At 44.4% G+C, this 21,715-nt stretch overlaps 1 protein-coding gene and 1 pseudogene across 5 annotated transcripts in view; one reads left to right on the top strand and one right to left on the bottom strand.

Moving 5' to 3' along the window:
• The window catches only part of LOC105482316 (XK related 4), a 429,416-nt gene that overhangs the window by 343,177 nt on the left and 64,524 nt on the right, over positions 1–21,715 (top strand). The window lies entirely within an intron of this gene.
• The window catches only part of LOC105482315 (myotubularin-related protein 5-like), a 31,912-nt pseudogene continuing 15,603 nt past the window's right edge, over positions 5,407–21,715 (bottom strand).

The raw sequence follows: 21,715 nt of genomic DNA, 5'->3' as shown, positions 1-21,715 counted from the left end.
AGATCCGGCCACCACACTCCAGCCTGGGTGACAGAGCGAGACTCCGTCTCAAAAAAAAAAAAAAAAAAAAAAAAAATCAAAATGGGCCAGGCACAGGGGGTCATGCCTGTAATTCCAACACTTTGGGAAGCCGAGGAGGGTAGATGCCTTGAGCTCAGGAATTTGAGACCAGCTTGGCCAACATGGCAAAACCCTGTCTCTACCAAAAATACGAAAATTATCCAGGCATAATGGCACGCACCTGTAGTCCCAGCTACTCGGGAGACTGAGGCACAAGAATCGCTTGAACCTGGGAGGTGGAGGTTGCAGTGAGCTGAGATGGCACCACTCTACTCCAACCTGGGCAACAGAGCCAGACTGTCTCCAAAAAAAAAGGACTCCTGCCTCATAGCACAAAATAAAAGTAATTTCAGATGAATGAAGAAATAAAATATGAAAAGCAAAATAAAACCATTAGGAGAAAGTATAGGAAATGAACTCAGGATACGGATTAATTTCTCTTAAAATTACAGAAAATGAAAAGCATACAGAGAGTTATTAATAAATTCAACTACATTAAAAATGAGTACTTTTTCTTTCATCAAAAGACTTCACAAAATGGGAAAGAGAAGTAGATAAACAGTAGATATTTCCAGGAAATATAATTGGCAAAGGATTAGTATCCAGAATATGTAAAGAAGTTTATGTAAAGAAGTTTTAATAATCAACTAAAAAGGCAAATGATTTGGACATTTCACAGAAGAGGAAATACAAATAACTAATAAACTTTGCAAAAATGTCCTCAAACATTTTAGCAACCATAGAAATATATATCAAAATCATTTTCAGCAAGTTGAAAATTTAAAAGTTGCACAATGCCAAGTGTTGATTAGTATGAGGAGTGACAGGAACTCTTGTGTACTGCTAATGGGAATGTATGTTACTGTATGTATTTTATGTACTATCACTTTAGAAAATAATTTGGCATCATCCATTAAAGTTTAATATACACAGCCCCAAAACTCAGCCATTCTACTTTTATGCATATGCACTAGAGAATTCTTACATACATATCACTATATAAGTACAAGATGATTCATAGCAGCATTATCTGTAATTATGGCAAAACAACCTAGATGTCCATTGACTATAAAAAGGAAAAAGCAATTGTGACATAGTCATATCATGAAATCCTACACTGCCATGAAAATGAATAAACCACAGCTATATTCACATGTATGAATGGTTTTTGGGGTTTTTTGTCTTTTTTTTTTTTTTTTTTTTTTTTTGAGATGGAGTCTCACTCTGTTGCCCAGGCTGGAGGGCAGTGGCATGATCTCGGCTCACTATAAGCTCCGCCTCCCAGGTTCATGCAATTCTCCTGCCTCAGACTCCCCAGTAACTGGGACTACAGGCACCCGCCACCACACACAGCTAATTTTTTGTATTTTTAGTAGAGACAGGGTTTCACTGTGTTAGCTAGGATGGTCTCGATCTCCTGACCTTGTGATCTGCCTGCCTCTGCCTCCCAAAGTGCTGGGATTACAGGCGTGAGCCACCGTGCCCGGCCACATGTATGAATGTTTAAAACACAATGTTGGGTGGGAGAGGCGAATCACAGAAGGGCACTATACTCTGATTATTTTATATGTATTTAATTTTATATAAAGTGACTATATGAATATGTCTGCCCCGTTAATATGAGCGCTTTCCCGAACTAAGGAAAACTTGCAAAATATTTTCTCCCTAAGAGAAAAGGCCCTGGAAATCAGAGTTTAAACTTTCTGGCCTGAAATTATGTCTGCAGGGTAAGTTTTTAAACCATGAACAGATAAGATAAAAGTGGTTCCTCAGAGCATGTGCTATCTAGGGCGGGAGATTAGGGTGGGATCCTTCCCACTTAGCCTGCTGATTGGCCACTATTGCCCCTAGTCAAATCAGAAGATACAATCTGTCCCTTCTCCATCACACACAAAAAGCCTTTGAGATAATGAGAAAAACAATTGTAAGAGTAACTGTTACCACAGTAAGAGTAGCAACAATGTTATTTCAGGCATTGTTACTCATGTACACAGGTATTCAATACCAAGCCTTGCTAAATCAGCTGCCATGCTGTCAGCAATGCCAGCTGCATAAGCCAAATCTAACAGAAAAGGCCTCCGACTGTATGCTTCTGAGAATCTTCCAAAGAAAAATCTCCTTGGCTGTCTGGAGCTCGGAGCCATTTCTGTCCGAAGGGCTGACTGATGGCCTGAGCCAGTGAGAGATTACCATTCCCAACCTGCAGCCTCTGTGCTGCTGCACTTCGTCCTCCTGCCTCACTCCACCCCGATACTTGGCTCAACCCCCACCCTGAAACTATAGCTTTATTCCCAGGAAGGCAGAAAAAAGCTATGCTGAAAGTTCAACTCAACCATCACGTGGAGGTACCTGGCCCAGTGCAGGCTAACTAACCTTGGAACTTTTATCCACATGTTACAATGTGCATAACAGGGGCTCAACCTCTCAGTAGGCACAGCCATTGTGCCAGGGTTTTGGCACTGGGAGATGAATCAAAAACTTTAACTGACTGATTTCTTTTCTTTTTTTTTTTTCTTTTTCTTTTTTTTTTTTCTTTTTTTTTTTTTTGAGGTGGAATCTCACTTTTTAGCCCAAGCTGAAGTGTAGTTGTGCAACCTCAGCTCACTGCAACCTCCATCTCCGGGGCTCAAGTGATTCTCCTGCCTCAGCCTCCCCAGTAGCTGAGATTACAGGCACACACCACCGGGCCTGGCCAATTTTTTTGTTGTTGTATTTTAGTAGAGATGAGGTTTCACCATGTTGCCCAGGCTGGTCTCGAACTCCTGAGCTCAGGAGATCTGCCCGCCTCTTCCTCCCAAAGTGCTGAGATTACAGGCGTGAGCCACTGTACCTGGCTAAGTGACCAATTTCAAGAGGGGATCAGTAGTAGTTCCATTGTGACCAGCTTGCCCAATAAAGTTTAGGGGACGGTGGCTTTATGTTTTCACCATCAGACAAATACCTACTCAATGACAAGCAAAACTTTTGCCAGACAATATCTTCTGAAAGAGATTCCTGCAATAATCCAAGGAAACGACCACTTAGGTCAATGGACATTTACAGAGTGAAAGACAGTGAATCTTCAAAGAGCAAACTCTTACAGAAGAGCAATGGTGCCTGCCTCAACCGTATGCTTATTGTCAAAAACCTCAATCCCTCTGTTTAGAAAAATTGGATAGGGAAAAATTCATTCACCCCAGAGAAGTAACTTAGTCCTATCTTTCACCCAATTTTTTTGAAATGATGGTATAGCCTACCTGATTGGGAGGGAAAAAAAAGGAATGAAGCAACTAATAGTAAAAATACACAAATCTAGACCTAAATGATCCAGTGATCTGGATAGGACCTTTATGATCTGTCAGCCGAGAAAGAATCAAAGCCAACTCTAGGAATTGCTGATAATTAAAAGGTAGGTGAACACAAAAGAATATTAGGAACCATTCTATGTGGCAAGACTGAAAAGAGGATATGACTTCTTAATAAATTAGATAGAAAGTGAGAGCCAAATCCGTGCATCATTCCAAGGTTGAGATCATAGACGGCAGATGGACCCTAGGGCTCTTATTATACCTGAGAGGGGAGAAAGGGAAGATAACACACACAGACGAGCCTTTCAAAAAGGTTGGCCAAGAAAGAAAGGGAAGACCCCACATAATAACAGGGGTGGAAGTAAAGTTTCCATTCAACAAGTCCTTTGATTCTTTTACACTGTTCTGTACAGCTATGTTAGTATCACTATCTACTATTATCATTATTCTTTCATTAAAAGTTTGTGGAGTACCATGAAATGATATCTGTCCACTACTATATAAAAGCCCTGTAGTCCTCCCTTCACAGAAAAGAAACCGCTAATCACCAGCAGTTCTGTTAAAGACTGCAATAAAATTCAGGCAAGACATTTTTTCTTGATAACTTCATTTTAAGAATACTGTCTTTTCTAACCTGTAGAATTTTAAGGGACAGCCTATAAGCTCCTTTTCTTTCTAGCGGAAGAATTAGGAGTCTGAGACTGGGGAATTTGAGACTTCTTTAAGTCAGTTTTGATCCTTGGTTTATTAAACTATTCATTTTAAAGAAAGGTAACATTAACCTCTCACAGTAAATTGTGCCTGTCAAATACTTTGATACGATGTCAGTTGGCGAGTGAATGACACCGAGCCCCCACCCTCACTCCCAAGATTGAGTCAGCCCCAGTTACAAAGCTCGCTGGCAAGCAAACTGCCTGTCAAGTTTGCTAAAAAGAACAGCAAAAGTGGGAACAGCCAAGCTTGTACAATTTTGCAGTTTCTTTCTTTCTTTGGTATATTTTTAGGTTGCCAGGAATCGATTTCCTCTTCTCTGCTTTATAAGTTTCTATTCATAAGCCTGACAATTTATTAAACTTCATTTTATTCACATAAAATAGTCACTGCTCTGGAAAACAGTGACTCAATAAAGCCGTCTTCTTCCCATACACCTGGACTTCTAGCCAGAGAACAAGATGCGGTGTGCACAAGTACCAATCAATGAAATGAAAAACGTTTTGTGAAAAACAAAATTTAGTCTTGAGAATCTGAACATTTCTTTTACAAGTCACTGATTGAAGGGATTTTTGCAATCAAAATGAATCCAGGCAAACCCATGCTACTGGATTTTGATTAATTAAGCCAAAATCTGCACATCTGCGTAATGTCTAGCTCATAAGTGAGATGGGTTTAATCAGTGAGGAAAATGTGGTTTGGGGAAGAGGCTGCAGGTGGAGTTTGCTAACTAGCACATTTTATTTATTTTTCTCTTAGTGGATGTCTACTTTTTAGTAAGGTTATTATAATCCTTGGTTTTCTGGTTTCCTGCCCACTATTCATCTCTCCCACTAAAGATCTCCCACATGCCCTACATAACAATGATCAATTAAAATGCAGTAGTCAACCTGGTTGGCTGAAGCTTTGCTTCATAGAGCAGAGATGAAGCTAGAAGCCACATTTTGTGCATTATGTCTATTCCTAGCATCGTAAAGAACCATGGTGAACCAACCAAGACAGCCATGTATACAAATAAACAAAATTACTACAAATAAAGAAAAATAAAGAGAGTGTCAGTGGAAGGATAAGCAACTGCCTGTGGCTCTGTGATTGAGGCCTTACATACCCAAAAGAGCATTTAGCATTGAACTCTTCCAGTAGCCCTAAAATCCAATGTTATGACTTATTATATAAATAATAAATGACTTGAACTTTTAGCCATGGTGGTATTAAGAGATTAGCAAATCCTCTCAGGTTAAAAAAATAATAACATATAAAGTTGGACAAAATTGTCGAAAATTGATGAAAGGTGATAAATTGAGATATTTATTCTTATTTTATTTTATTTTATTTTGCGGTAGTTCTCTCTTTATATAGACTCTGATTCTAGAAACAACTCGCCTGCAGCCGGCTGGCTGGGCTATTTACAGGCCCATTGTGGGCTGTACCTTGGCCACCTCCCGGCACGGTGCTCAGCTGTGACGCCAAAATAAGTCAGGGCCGGCCGGGCAGGGCGGGGCGGGGCGGGGCGGGGCAGGGACCCGGCCTGTACACACAAGTGCTGGGGGCTCGGGGCCTCAATACTGCCGAGGGCCGGGCCGGGGCTGTAAACACGGCCAGGGCGGCCCTGCCCACCCCTAGTGTTTCGGTAACGACTGTAAGCAGAGCAGCCAGGCAAGTCCGGAAGGCTCAGGCCTCCGACAGGCGGCTCTGGATCCGGTCCACCCACTGCTGGACCGAGGGCACGTCCTGGGCACAAAAGTTGTAAACGAGACGTGTTGTCTTCACGTCAAAGAAGGCCTTCTCATCCACGCTCTTAGGGGCGCCCATGGTGGACGTGCCAGGTGCCACAGCCTCCACCTCCACCAGGTTCATGACACCCTTGCACTCAGTGTCCACACGGTGGCCGTAGTAGCGCAGCTCGTGCTTGGTCTTGTCCAACATGAACCAGCGGGCCTTCCAAGGCTTCATGAAGTCCTCCTTCTTGTGCAGAGTGCCCTCATAGGACCTGTTCTCACTCTCAGCTGTCTGGAACTGGCTGTACAGGGTGCTGGTGCTGCAGTGGGCAGCCTGGTGGGAGCCAGATGCGGTCGAGCCACTTCTCTGGTCCCTCTCCAGGCTGAGGCTCAGGGTGGAGCCCAGGGGTTCCTCCTGCTGGTACATAACCAGCGAGCAGCGGTGGTGGGGTGCAGGGGATGCTAGGAGGCAGCTAGGGGTGCCACGTCCATCTGGCCGGGCTTCGAGGCACTGTGCAGCCTCATCCGTTCCCAGGTGTCCTTCCAGCGCTCAGCAGGTCAGCCCAGCTCTGTCTCCAGCCTCTGCAGCTCCTCCAGCAGGCGTGAGATGGCGTCAGGCTGGGCTCTGAGGCAGCTGTGGTAGCAGGCCACACCCTACTGCGCCTGCTCTGGGGAGTGCCTCCCTCAGACCATTCTTCCTTTGGGGCTCAGGGGGCCCCTGGGCCAGTTTCTGGTCATAGGGAGGGCCCTCGGCCAGCATCTCCTCAGTGTAGAAGTCCTACACCTTCAGATTGGACACGTTGCTATAGGTCCGCAGGACCTCTGTGTCCTCGGGTGCATGCATGTAATTGTGGAACATGGGTGTCCTCTTGCTCATCCGGTCCACACACAGACCTGCAAGGCAGCTGGCTCCTGCGCTGCCCTTTCTCTTACAGCAGCCCCAGCTCAATGTGCTCATAGTCAGGGTCCAGCAGGAAGGTCCGGAAACAGCGAGACACATGGTGGTAGCCAAGGAACTTGAGGTAGAACTGGCTGAACTCAAACTCAGTGGGGAACTGCAGGTGGACCTGGTGTAGGCAGTCCAGGAACTACAGGAAGATGGTGTGAAGCTGCTGCTCTGTCCAGCCAGAATGTGGTCTCTCCAGTGGCTGAAACGATGACTGAAGGACAGCCACTCCTTCTCCACCAGCAGGCAGAACCCCTCCAGCATGCGGTAGAAGGGGTCTGACAGCAGCTGCACCAAGGATACCACCTGCGTGGTGATGGCCCAGCCGTCCTCCAGGCCCATCAGCACGGAGAAGCTTGAGTACAGGAGTTCCCCACCAGCACCAACACCTGCAGCAGCTTGTGGATCTGAATCAGCCACTCCAGTCCTCCAGCAAGGGCAGGAAGGAGGCTAGGCTGGGCTCAGCAGAAGAGCAGCCTGGGACACATGCCTTCAGCAGCTTCTTGAAGCTAGCCTTCACCTGCCGTTCCTGGAATACCTCAGTGGGCACCAGCTCCCACTGCTGCAGGGGATCTGGCCTCACACTCTTGAGTTGGACTTTGTCCCCGAGGATGTAGAGGGCTGCTCACTGCAGCCACAGGAAGTCCTGGTTGGGGGGCAGGGGGCACCCGTTGGCCTGGGGTGGGGCCAGCACGTCTCTGCCAGCTAGCCAGGTGCCCACATTGGCACCAAGCCCACTGCTGCGCCCACTAATCCCGACACTGCCCCCACTTACCTCAAGGTGCAGTCAGTCTGGAGGCTGAGGCTGCCATGGGGTTGGACAGTGTGGTGACCCTGGCTCTGGGGCTGGGAATGTGGCTGCCCATGTAGGCTGAGGAGAAGCCGCTAAGTGTGTTGCGTCCGGATGCACCGGAGTAGCGGGGCATGGAGCTGACCACAGCCTGCAGGTACTTCTTCTGCTCCACGCTACTCAAGTCCGCCTGGAACTGGCCTGGAGAAGGTGCGTTCTGGGCCTTAAAGAGGCCGACGACACCTATGCCATGCAGGCCCCCAGAACGCAGCAGCATTGCCTTGGACCGCCCGCTGCCCCAGCAGACCACGGGGAAGCAGTTCTGGCGGTAGCAGTGGGACACGCGCTGCAGGGCGTTGTCCTGGACACTCTGGGGCGCGATCAGCAGCCCCGGGTAGCTGCAGCAGATGGCATACATGCGGCTGACCGGAGAAATGCAGAAGGATTCAGACTTGACCCAGCTCAGGCGGCTGCTCAGGGTGCCCAGGCCGAGGTACTGGTAATCGCGGCAGCAAGTCCTTTCCACCAGGAGGCTGCTCACGGTCATGCGGTCTGAGGGCTTCAGGGCTAAGGACAGGGTCAGCGTGCTGGGCTCCAGCTACTCAGACACTGAGATCTCATCCTCCTGGTCCTCAGGGGGCTGGCCCCAGCGCTCCTAGCTTGGGGGGTTGTACTTCTTGCGAGCGACATGCTGCCGCCCAATGGTCTTCTTGGCATTCTTAACCAGGTTCCGGGACAGCGTTCTGAGGGAAAGACCCTTGTTCTTGGTGACACGGGGTGGCCTGCCCAGTGTGTAGGCAGAGCCCAGGATGAAGGATAAGGTGGCCCTGACATCCAGCGTGTACCGTAGCTTATGCAGCTGCTTGCAGAAGGGCTCGACACTGTCAGACCCCCCCCCTCGCCATCAAAGGCCATTTTCAGCAGCAGGAATGTGCAGGAGCGCAGCTGCAGCCCATCCTGCAAGAGCTGGTCCACAGGGGTCTGGACGCTGATACGCTTCTCCTTGGTCAGCGCGGCCACCGGGAAGGAGCGGAACACCACCTGCTCCCCCACCAGGGGGTCTGTGAGCATCCCTGTGAAGATGACGTGGTACGTGATGAGGAAGACGGCGCCCTCAGCTGGGAGCAGTGCTGGCCCCCCTGCACTGCCCCCAGCACCCTCCTCACGCCCATCCGGTAGCAGGTAGATGCGCAGGCCGTCCAGCACACACTCCTCACCAGACAGCAGGCGCGGCCTCAGTAGCTTTGGTTTCTGGGTGGGCATCAGCCTCCAGTTCTCCCGCTGCACAGCCTTCAGGGTCTCGATGTGCATCTGGATGATGTCTGGCACCATGACATGCAGCCCCTTGAGGTGGTCACTGGTGACCCCACTCTCTGTGCAAACCTTGTCCACAAAGCGATTGATGAAGCAGAACACAGCCCCAGCTACATTGCAGGTCTCTGTGTCCTCAAAGCCGCTCCCCGTGTCATAGCTCTTAGCCACACTGCCAGCCATGCTGTTGGGGACCAGGCTGTTGCTGGCACTCTCTAGGTCACCCAACCTGGGAGCTCCTGAAGCAGGAGGCTCTTGCTGCTGTCCAGGGGCAGCAGGAGGTAGCTCATGCGGTTGGCATAGTGGATGGCCTGGCTGAACACCATGCTCTCCTCTTTCTGCATCAGTTCCTGCTGCTTCTCACCTCTCAAGGATGGCCACAGGCACCACTGCTCAGAAGCCACGTCTAGGGCAGAGTGCTTGCTCGTCCTCCTGGGAAGGTGCCTCCCCAACCTCCTGGGCAGGGGCCTGGTCCTTGGTTGGCTCCAGGTACAGGGCCCAGATTTGAGTCTGCGTGTCCCAATAGAACATGGCCTCCCAGAATTCTGGCATGCTTCACACCACGTGCTCCTGCACACAGCTGTAAGAGAACTGCCTCACCCCTCCGGCTCAGCTTCCAGCTTCGTGACCAGAGGCAGCAGAGCAGCCAAGATGTCATGCTCGTCCAGAGAAGCGCAGTCCTGCAGGCAGCAGTTCATCATATGGATGACAAAGTCAAACTGCTGGTTATCCAGGACGGCCGAGTTCTGCTGCACATACAGGTGCAGCTCCTGGGCGAGGCAGCGGCGGGCAGCTCGCCTCTTCAGGGCCCTCAGCACGGCTGGGAGCAGCTTCTTGGCCTCAAGCATCTTCCCCTCAAACTCATGGGAGATGCAATTGCCCACAACCTCCAGCCGGCCAGCGCTATTGACCTGCAGCCCTCTGCACCGCTCCAGTATGGCAGTCATGCGGGCCCCTGAGGGCCCTGTGGTCCTCCTTTCAGCCTTCGTGGCTAGGTGTGCCCCTTGCATCTTGGCAGTAGCCTGGTCCACGATCCGCTGCATGGTGCCCTCATCCAGCTAGGGGAAGGGCTGGGGCGCCCATCGCAGATGGCTGCTCTCACCCGCCTCTGTACCTTGTGCATCGCCAAGTCTGGGTACAGGTTCTCGTTCTTGTAGAGCTGCTCCGCCAGTTCCTGGATGTGACGCAAGACACACTGGGGGTGGTTCTCATCCGCCCGCCTGCATGCCACCTCGTGGGCCACCAGCTCATCAAACAGTTCCGTGGGGCGGTACGGGACCCCACGCTCCAACATGAAGAGAGCAAAAGCCATGCCCTCCAGCACCTTCATCAGGAAAGCGTCCTCCAACAGCCCACACTGGCCCAGGAAGGCTGCCTTATGGAAGTGGACGACAGGCTCCGGGTGAATGCGCATGACGTGCAGGCATCAGAGATAGCCCTGCAGCAGCCAATCGAAGAGCCGCCAGAAGATGGCATGCAGCTCTTTGTCCTGCATCTTCAGGGAGGAGGGGGACGTCGTGGGTGGAGGGAAGGCAAGGTCAACCAACTCCAGCTCCAGGTCCAGGACCATGCTCAGAACACTGTGCGTCTGACTCTGCAGTGGCTCTAGCAAGGGTGGAATGTGCACACACTCAGGGATGGTCACCGTCCCTCCATCCAGATCAGCAACGATCACATCTAGCAGCTCCTGGTCTCTGCCTAGAGGGCCGCGTTGACCCCGATGATGAAGCGCATGGGTGTGCTGAGGACCTCCAGCAGCTGGGCCGGCAGGATGGGCACATAGGTGAAGCTGTACCTGAGAGGAAACAGCAATGCCAGGAGGCCCCTGCAGGCATCAGCGAGCTGCTGGTAGCTAGGGGACAGGAAGAGAACCTTGTGCTCTGTGAGGGCGACACAGGACAAAGACAGCACATTGGTGATGTCCAGCTGGCAGAAGAGCAGAGCCACGCTGCAGCTGCTGATGGGCAGCGAGTCAGCCAGTGGAGTCTGGATGACCTGCCAATCACCAGCCCCCAAAGAGATCGTCCTCTGCGAGCCCCCAGCCAGGGGCACGGTGCACGTCAGCAGGTTCCTAATTACATTCCCTGGGAACACATTCAGGCCCTCCATGTGGATGGCATAGATGAGGCCGAGGCCATTCCTGAACACCTCTGTGTGGTCAAGTCGCTACACCAGCACCAGCATCTTTGGGGCAAACATCTGGGCATATGGGGCAGGCTCTGTGGGCGACAGGTGCGTCTGGCCTCCCTCATCCTCCTCTTCCTCCCTTTCTGTGGCATCCTCAGCACGCATTGTTTCCTGTTGTGAAGGCTCCACCGGCTCCCAGAAGGTCAAGCAGCGCAGTAGTGGCGTTCAGAGTTGATGTCGGTGAGGACAGCAACAAAGGTTGGTGTATATTCCTCTTCAGAAAAATTAATCCGAATTCAGAGTTGACATAATATATTATCTAAAATTTCCCTTTTTGGGCAAAACAATTACTAAGCATGCAAATAATTAGGAAAGTATGATCCATACTCAGGAAAAAAAGTAATCAATAGAAATTGACTCAGAGTAGCAGCCGGGCACAGCGGCTCAAGGCTGTAATCCCAGCACTTTGGGAGGCCAAGGCGGGTGGATCACCTGAGGTGAGGATTTCGAGACCAGCCTGACCAATATGGAGAAACCCTGTCTCTACTAAAAATACAAAATTAGCCTGGCGTGGTGGCATGCATCTGTCATCCCAGCTACTCGAGAGGCTGAGGCAGGAGAATCACTTGAATCTGGGAGGCGGAGCTTATAGTGAACTGAGATTGTGCCATTGCACTCCAGCCTGGGCAACAAGAGTGAAACTCTGTCTCATAAAAAAGAAATAAAGAAAAGAAAGAAAGAAATAAAAAGAAAAAAAGAAATTGACTCAGAGTAGATCTAGATGATGTATTTGGCAAACAAATAATTAACAAAATGCATGATGTCTATGATTCAATAAATAATCTTTACAGATAAATAGAACCCAAATATTGGAAGTGAAAAAGAACCAAATAGAAATTCCAGAGTTGAAAACTATTTTCAATATAAAGATTTTGCTTGCTGTATCAACAGCAAATTTGAGATTAGGGACGAAAGAAGCAGTAAACTGAAATATAGTTCAGTAGAAACATCTCAATCTGAAAAGTACAGACCTTTTTTTGAATAAGCATAGCATCAGAGGCATGTGGGGCAATGTTAAGCCTACCAACATATGTGAAATAAGGGTCCCAGAAGTAAAAAAGAGAGAGGAAGGGGAAAATCATTTATGTGAAAAAATAATAGCTAAAATCCTCCAAAATTTGATGAAAGGCTGTCTACAAATATTAAAAGCTCCACAAACCCAAAATAAGATAAGCATATCAGAATTCACATCTAGACACATCATAATCAATGACTGAAATACAAATACAAAGAGAAAATCTTGAAAAAAGTAAGAGAAAAAATGACTCATCAGGTATGGAAAAAAATATGACTTTCATTGGCAATAAAATCCTCTGCATTTACCATCTTCAATTCGTTCATGCAACCTGATTCCTCCTGGATGCCGGACAAGGTCCCAGGTGTGGGTGCAAGAGGCTGTCACACTGACCCTCCACTGAGCTGTCCAATACTTAAGCCATCCACGGGTGGAAAAACTAAAAGAGCACACTGTAACGCATGCCCTCTGGGGCTCCAGGGGTCATGGGCAACTCCTAGACACTGCCACATGGAGTTCTGCTCCTGCTGACTTAATAGCTGACTTATCACTATAAACAGTGAAGACCAAGAAGCAGTAAAATGACATATTCAAGTGCTGATTTCTTTTTCCTTTTTTTTTTTTTTTTTTTTTTTTTTTTTGAGACTGAGTCTTGCTCTGTCACCCAGGCTGGAGTGCAGTAGAGCAATCTCCTCTCACTGCAAGCTCCGCCTCCCAGGTTCATGCCATTCTCCTGCCTCAGCCTCCTGAGTAGCTGGGACTACAGGCGCCGCCACCACGCCCAGCTAATTTTTTGTATTTTTAGTAAAGATGGGATTTCACCGTGTTAGCCAGGGTGGTCTGGAACTCCTGACCTCGTGATCTGCCCACCTTGACCTCCCAAAGTGCTGGGATTACAGGATGAGCCACCGTGCCCGGCCATGCTGAATATTTTTAACTTTCAACCAAGAATTCTGTGTCCATTGAAACTATTCCCCAAAAAATAAAAGCAAAATAAACACATTTCCAAGTAAACAAAAACTGAGAAAATGCATTACTAGAAGATTCGACCTAGAAGCATCACTAAAGGAAGCAGTTTAGGCTTAATAAAATATTCCGAGCACCTTAGGCTTAATAAAACATACCCAGATAGAAACTAAAATTCATGGGGAGGAATGAAAAGCACTGGAAGTGGTAAAATGTAGGTAGATTGAAAGACCCCTTTTCCACTTAATTTCCTTTTGAAAATAGACATTTTAAACGTTATTGTAAAGTTTTATTGTTAAGTATGTTATACATACACACAGAGTTAGATTTATGGATATGTATGTTTATTTATTTATGACACTAATAACTCAAAGAAGAGGAAAGAAATGGAACTATATTAAAGTTGCTGTATTTTACTGGAATTATGTTAGCATTAACCTGAGGTAGAGCTACACACTAAAAATCATAAAACATCACTGTGAGAAATTTAAAGATCTAAATGAAAGGAGATGTACCATGCTCATTGATTGAAAAACAATATTGTTAATATGACAGTTCTCCCCAGATTGATCTATAGCTGAAACTCAATCCATATGAAAATTCCAGGAGCATTTTTTCATAGACATGGACAAGCTGATCCAAAAAAAAAAAAAAAAAAAAAAGTATATGGCAATGGAAAATACTTAGAATAGCCTAAACAGGTTTGAATAAGAAATACAAATTTGGTGAATATACATTTGAAATGAGATCATTCCCTTGATCCCTTCATGAGACTTGTGAAGGGATTGGCTTGTTTACTCAGCCCACAGGTCTCAACCCCTCATGGGAGGGGAAGCACGCAGGTGAGTGGGTGCAGAGGCTAGGATGAGTGCTTCTGGGCAACCAGCAGGAGCAGAACTCCACGTGGTCCCGTGGCAGTGTCTAGGAGTTGCCCATGACCCCTGGAGCCCCAGAGGGCATGCGTTACAGTGTGCTCTTTTAGTTTTTCCACCCGTGGATGGCTTAAGTATTGGACAGCTCAGTGGAGGGTCAGTGTGACAGCCTCTTGCACCCACACCTGGGACCTTGTCCGGCATCCAGGAGGAATCAGGTTGCATGAACGAATTGAAGATGGTAAATGCAGAGGATTTTACTGCCAATGAAAGTGGCTCTCAGTGGGATGGGGAGCTGGAAAGGGAATAGAGTGGAAAGGTGGTCTTCCCCTGGAGTTCAGCTGGGAATATCCCCAGACAAACTCTTCTCTGAGATCCCACCATCAAGCTGTCCCTCTGAAATCAAGCTGCTTCTCACTGACGTCAAGCTGCTGCTTCTCTTCTCTGCTGCGCTGCTCTGCCCCTCTGCCAGTAGCCTAGGGTTTTTATGGGTGCAGGATGGGGAGTAGGGCAGGCCTTGGTGGTTTTGGAAAAGGGAATATTCAAGTGGGAAAACAGAAATGCACATTCTCACTTTAGGTCACAGGTCCAGGCTTGAGGGTGGAGCCTCACCAGGGACCCCACCTTTTTCTACCTAGTACCTCCTGTTCATATCACACTGACTAATTTTGATACCAGCCATAAAGCTACAGTAATCAAGAGTGTAATAATATTGGAGTAATAAAGACAGGCAAATAAATCAAAGGAACAGAATATAAAGTCCAGAAATAAACTCTCACCTTTATGGTCAATTGAGTTTTGACAAAGGGACCAAGACAATTCAATGGAAAAGGAGAGTGGTTTCAACAAATGATGCTAAAACAATTGAATATTCATGAGAAAAAAATGATCATAAATCCTTGGCTTATATTAGACACAAAAACTACTCCAAAATAGAACATAGACCTAAATGTAAGAGCTAAAACTATAAAATTTTAGAATACAACAGAAGAAAATCTTTCTGACCTTAATTTAGGCAAAATTTTATTTGATTGGATACCAAAAGTGTGACTCATTAAATAATATAATTGGAAATTGAACTTCATAAAAATTTAAAAATTCTGCTTTTCAAATGCCAACTTTAGAAAAATAAAGAAAACCATAGACTGAAATAAAATATTTGAAAATAACATATCTAATAAAGGACTTGTATCCAGAATACATTAATAACTCTTACAACTCAATAATATATCAAACAATTCAATAAAAATGATAAAAGTTCTGAACAGACATTTCACCAAAAAAAAAAAACAAAAAACCACATACACAGAAATTGCTCACAAGCTCATGAAAAGATACTAAACATCTTTAGTAATTAGAGAAATGTAAATTAAAAGCACACACCCACTATAATGACTGCAATAAAAAAGACTGACAATACCAGGTGTTGGTATGAATGTGAAGAAACTAGAACTCTTATCCATTGCTAGTGATGAAGTAAAATGGTACAGTCACTGTAGAAAACAGTTTTATGGGGTTTTTTTTTAAGTTAAATATTAATAATATTAATGTATGACCCAGTAATTCCATTCCTAGGTATCTTCTCAAGAGAAATGAAATATATCCATACAAAGTTTTAGCCACAAATATTTCTAGCAGAATTATTCATAATAGCCAAATACTAAAAAAAAAAAAAAAAAAAAAAACAAATGCCTATCAACTGGTGAATGCATAAACAAAGTATAGTATATTTATACAATTGAATACTATTCAGCAATACGAAGGAATAACAACTGATAGATACAACAATAAAATGAACCTAAAAAATCTGATAAATAAAAGAAACCATACACAAAGACTCCCTATTGTATTACTCCCATTACACGAAAATTCTAAAAAAGGTAAAACCCCAGAAACAGAAAGCAGATCAGTGGCTGTCTGAAACGGGATGGAAGTGAGAATTGACTGCAAACAGGCATAAGGGATTTTGGAGTGATAGAGTATTCTCAAATCGGATTATGACATTGGTTGTGCCACTGAATAAATTTTTTCAAAATCATTGAATCATGTGCTTAAAACAAGTGGATATTATGGCATTAAATTATGCATCAATGAGGCTGTTTTAAAAACCAATAGATATTTATCAAAGAAAATAAAAACAAGAAGTATGGAAAAGCACATTCTTTACCATCTTACCATCCATATAATCAGTTGCCACTTTGGTTTAAATCTTTCCACATAATATATGATATACCAGAATGTGTTGAATCAGTCTACTATGACTGGAGTTTTAGGTTGTTTCTAGTATTTTATCAGTAAATGATTCTAAAATAAACATCCTTATACATATATTTTTTATTTGGGTATCTGATTAATACCTCAGGATAAATTCTCAAGATTGGGCTAAGTTATTTAATAAAAAATTTATTAGTTTTTTATTGCTGTAAAACAAATTACCACAGACTCAGCAGCTTAAAACAGCACATGTTTGTGACCTCACAGTTTCTGTGGGTCAGGGATCTAGGCAGCACTTGGCTGGGTTTTCCACTCTGTGTCTCACAAGGCTGCATTCAAGGTGTCAGCCAAGACTGCAGTCTCATCTGGGTACAGGGTCCTTCCCAAGCTCCCTGTGGCTGGTAGAATGCAGGTCCCTGTGGTGATAGAACTGTCAGCTCCTAGAGCTCAGTCGCCATTCTCTGCCATGTAGCCATTGCCACAATAGGACAGTGTGTGTCTCCAAAGCCAACGGACAGCATCTGTTCCTGCTTCCTGTCACTTGCCTCCAAACTCTTTTTTAAAGAGCTCATTTGGTTAGACCAGGCCCATTGAGGATAATCTTCCTTTTGGTTAACTCAAAGTCAACTGATTAGGCACCTTCATTACATTTGCAAACTCTCTTAACTTTTGCCGTAGTCTGTAACACAATCACAGGAGTGCTATCCCTTCATATCCACAGTCTCTCCCTCACTCAAGGGGAGTGGATTGCACAGGTGTGTGTACTGAGTTAGGGATTGGCGAGAGTGGGGACTGGGGACCATCTTAGAAATCTCCCTCGCACAAAGAATTTGCACATTTGTTAAGATTATGATTTAAATTGCCAAATTTTCTGAAGAACATTTATACCCCATCGGTAAAGTGCTAATTTCCCCAACACTGGGTATTACCATTATGCTTAATCTTTGCCAAAGACAGGCAAATATTGTTGTCTTGGGACCACTGGGCAGAGATTGTGACAGTGAGAGAACAAGTATTAAATTCTTTGATTAATAGTAAGATTATTATGGCCTTTGGCAGGTTTTGTTTTCTTTTGCAAATTACCATTCAATTTATGTGGTTGTTTTCCTCTAAGGGTAATTCTCTGTTACCTGTCTTTTAATAACCTCATGTTGAATATTCAGAATATTTACTATTTATGGTTTCTATAGTATTTTCTTTCGGTGTCTTAAAAATTGGGTTACGGAGCCTTATGCCATGTAAAAATTTTTAACTTTCATAATCAGATCTATTAACATTTATGGTTTCTTTTTTATGCTTTAACATATTGTTTGCACTTTTCATTTCTAAAAAGAGAGAAGCAAATAAATCAAACGGGATTTCCAGTTTCCATCATAGAAGACAGGAACTATAGAGTGGGAAATCATGTACAAAGATATTTCTCATAATGCACTGCCCATCCATTTTCTGATTGTTATGTAAACCAATTCTTAACCTAAGATATCCAGCCAGAGAGATGAATGTATCATTCCTCTAAATGACTTGGTTGTGGGAAATATACCACATCATTCTGTTAGCTTTCAGGACCCAGGGTGTCAGCTTCAATTATTTTTTTCATTTCTTGTCTTGGGCTGTCAGATTATAGCTCTGAGTATTTGAAAACAGACAGAAGTATGAAACCAACTTTTTCTAAAGTATTTAGTTTTGATCTTGAGTTTTATCCCCATCTCTGAGCACGATTTCCATATTATATCTAATATTTTTTTCTTAATATGGGACCTAAAACATGTCTTATTTTAAAAAAATACATTGGATAATCAAGAAAGTGTGGCTTTTAGGCAAGATCACTTCTCCCTGCTGTATTTAAAAAATAATGATGAAGCATTTCCTTGACAGAAACAAAATCAGCTTGTATCTATTAAAAAGTTGGCTCAAATCTCTCCTTTTTTCATAGATGAATGAATCATAATATAAGGATATAAGTTTCTTAAACCTTCCTTGAAGTCTCAGGCATTAAATGTCCTCATCTATAAAATGAAAAAGTGAAACAAGCTGATCTCTAAGGTTTCGGTGAAATCTAACACTCTGATTGTCTTGATGTTTGACTCGAGGTTTTCTACTTATATTCTTTCTTTGCCCTTTTCAAATTCCCAGTCTGAAATCTTGCCTTCAAGGTTTTTCCTCTTTTAGTTTTCAGATTCTGACTATGCATTCTTGTAAGACATTCCATTGTCACTTCCAAGTCAAATATTCAAAACCAAACTCTTGCTATCCCTCTCAAACTACTTGGTTTCCATATTTATTGGATTTGTACCATAGTCCTTGGTATGCAGGCATGAAGAAAGGAATAATTTTTCATCATCTTTCCCTCGCCCCATAGCTAATCAGTATCTAAGGCCAGAATATTTGTCAACTGCAACATCTGTCTCCCTGCCTTTTTCCAATTCCTCCAAACACATTAGTTTCTGAGCCACAATGTGTCCCTCCAGGACTCAATGTTGAAAGTTCTTTATCTTCTTCAAGTTTCCTGATACAATGACTCCAAAACACCATAGCCAGGTTGACATTCCTGTGGTTCCCTATTTTTTGTTAGATTAAGAACAATGGCAATGAAACCCCTCCACAATATGTCTTAATCTGGCTTTTCACACTTCTTTTTGTCTTCCCCGTGCTTATGCCCAGTGTCTTAGCCTCCCAAGATCCTTGCTATTAATATTTCCTGATCACACACTCTATTTTGCCATTTCCTGCCTTTTAGGGTTGATTTTGAATTTCTATTTTCAGTGTTTAAAGTTTCTGTAAATGTTGGGATATTGACTTTAGCTAAAACAAACAAAAAATAACAAGTAATCACTTTAAATCTGTATCCTACTTCCAAGAAACAATATTTTCATTGGTGCCAAAATAATATATTCCATGTTAGTGTAATACAGTAGAACTTAAAAAAAATTAAAAGTCTATGTAGAAGACAATGAGGATTGAGTGTGTTAGAGCTGTACGGAATCTTGGGCGGCTCTATTCCCATCTTCCACTTCTAAGGATCAGCAAAGCCAGTAGGCTGACTGTAAGCTATGAGCTAATTAGGAACAAATCTTATACTAAAGATTTGAATGGTTTTCTATTGCTCAGGAAACTACCGAGTTCTGCCCTTTAACAGGACCTGGTCAGTCATTCACTCAACAGACAGGTTTTCAGAGCCTGCAATGTATCATGTACTGGGTCCTAAGAGTTGAAATATTTAAAATGGCCCTGTTTTCTAGAAATGCAGTCTGGGAGAAGGAATTACACATGGACAAATAAGTGCAATAAAAACTGCCATGATAGAAATGGTGCACTGTAGACACAAAGGAGGAGGTCCTCAGCTCTATCTGATGTAATAGGGGAAAGTAAAGGGTTTCATAGATAAAGTAACCCTATGGGCTTAATGTAAAAAGGTAAGTAATTTTCACCAGGGTGGACTAGCAAAGAACCATTATTACCAAAGGCACAGAAGCATACGTTCATTTGATAATATTGGGGGTAAATGCAAACAATTTAGAATTCTAGAAGTTAAGGTACAAGACAAGGTGATATGGTTTTTGACTGTGTCCCCACCCAAATCTCATCTTGAATTGTAGCTCTCATAATTCCCTGGTGTTGTGGGAGGGACCCAGTGGGAGATAATTGAATCATGGCAGCAATTTCCCCTATACTGTTCTCGTGGTAGTGAATAAGTCTCATGAGATCTGATGGTTTGATAAGTGGGAACCCCTTTCACTTGGCTCTATTTCTCTTCTCTTGTCTGCTACCACATGAGACACGCCACCATGATTGTGAGGCCTCCCCAGTCATGTGGAACTGTGAGTCCATTAAACCTCTTTCTTTTTATATTGTCAAGTCTCAGGTATGTCTTTGTCAGCAGCGTGAAAACAGACTAATACACAAGATATATCAAAATAAAATTTTTTAAGCAAGGCAAGCCCCCAGTTATGAAGGGACTTACATGTCTTACAAAGAAGTTTGGAGCAATAACTATCATTATCATTATTATTAGTGAGTATGTATCAGCTTCTCATTATGATTTACAGATCCTGCCTACTGATCACTTTCTACGATCACTATAATAAGTAATTTACATTGACAAGGAAACTGAGATCAATGATTAACTCCCTTACCTAAAGCAACATGGCTATTAAATATCGCAGCCGTTTCGAACTCAGGTCCGCCTGATTTCAAAGCTAGACACGAATCACACTATAATCCTTACCTTTAATCTGTAGACGATGTGGCACCATCAGGACATTTTAAATAAAGAAGAAATGTGAATAGACTCTCGTTCTGGAAGGGTCTGACAACAATATAGAGTTGCAGCATCCAATACAGGAGCCACTAGCCACATTGAAAATTAAATAACTATTTAATAATTGAGAATTCAGTTCCTTGAGGGCAGCAGCCACATTTGAAGTGTTCAGTACCTACATGTGGCTAGTGGCAGCTGTGTTGGACAGTGCATGTGAATATTTCCGTCCTCACAGAAAGTTCTATCAGGCAGTACTGGTAGAGAGGAAACACTGGAGTTTCGTGAGGTGGGGTGAGGAAATTAAAGAGACTATTACCTAGGACAAGTAGGAAAGGATTAGAGACGAAACAAAGCACTAAGAGTAATGAGTTAAGTCTGTGTTTCCCAAAGTGTGACTGCCCACCCTTTTCCCCTCAACCAGCCTTATTCAGCCCGGTGTGGGAACTTGTTAGAGTGCGCATCCACATGGAATCTGAAACTCAGAGATGGGGCCCAACCATCTGTGTTGTACCGAGCCCTCCCGGGGATTCTGATATTCACTAACATGCGAAGGCCATGGATTTAGAGGAAGGAACAGAGCTGTAAAGCATGACACAGAAATATAGGCAATTTGGAGGCCAGATGCAAATGTGGGTGATATGGTTTGAATGTTTGTCCTCTCCAAATCTCATCCTGAAATGTGATGCCCAGTGTTGGAGGTGGGGCCTGGTGGGAGCTGATTGGATCATGGGGCAGATCCCTCATGAATAGTTTAGCACCATCCCCTTGGTAATGAGTAAGTTCTCCCTTAGTAAGTTCTGGGACCTTCCCCACCCCCTCTTGTTCCTGCTCTTGCAATGTGATGTGCCAGCTCTCCCTTTGCCTTCTGCCATAACTGGAAGCTTCCTGAGGCCTCCCCAGAAGCAAATGTTGGCACCACGCTTCCTGTACAGCCTGCAGAACTGTGAGACAATTAAACCTCTTTTCTTTATAAATTACCCAACTTTAGGTATTTCTTTATAGCAACATGAGAACAGACACAAACACAGTGAGGCAGACAGGAGAATAAATCTAGAATAACTCCTGGTGGGTTGATGAACAAAAGAGAAGAAACATATTCGGAGGGAAAAGACAATGAATTTGAGTTTGAATTCCTAAGGGACATTCAAGTATCATGATCCTGTTCAGTGTCAGCCTAGAAGTCAGGAGAAATTTCTGGGATGAAGATACAGTTTTAGGGTCACTGGGATTAGATGGTAGATTCGCTAGGAATGGAGGGGATAGGTAGCTCTCAATTTTTTTCCTGCATAAATGATATCATCTGTGTGTCTGAAAAGGCTGAGGGGTATATCTAGACTTAGATACAATTCTCCACATGCTAGTTCCTTTTCTCTCTGATTC

This window comes from Macaca nemestrina, chromosome 8, assembly GCF_043159975.1.
Source record: "Macaca nemestrina isolate mMacNem1 chromosome 8, mMacNem.hap1, whole genome shotgun sequence".
Lineage (NCBI taxonomy): Eukaryota > Metazoa > Chordata > Mammalia > Primates > Cercopithecidae > Macaca > Macaca nemestrina.
The sequence above is the reverse complement of the archived record's forward strand: the minus strand, read 5'-3'. Positions and strand labels throughout refer to the sequence as shown.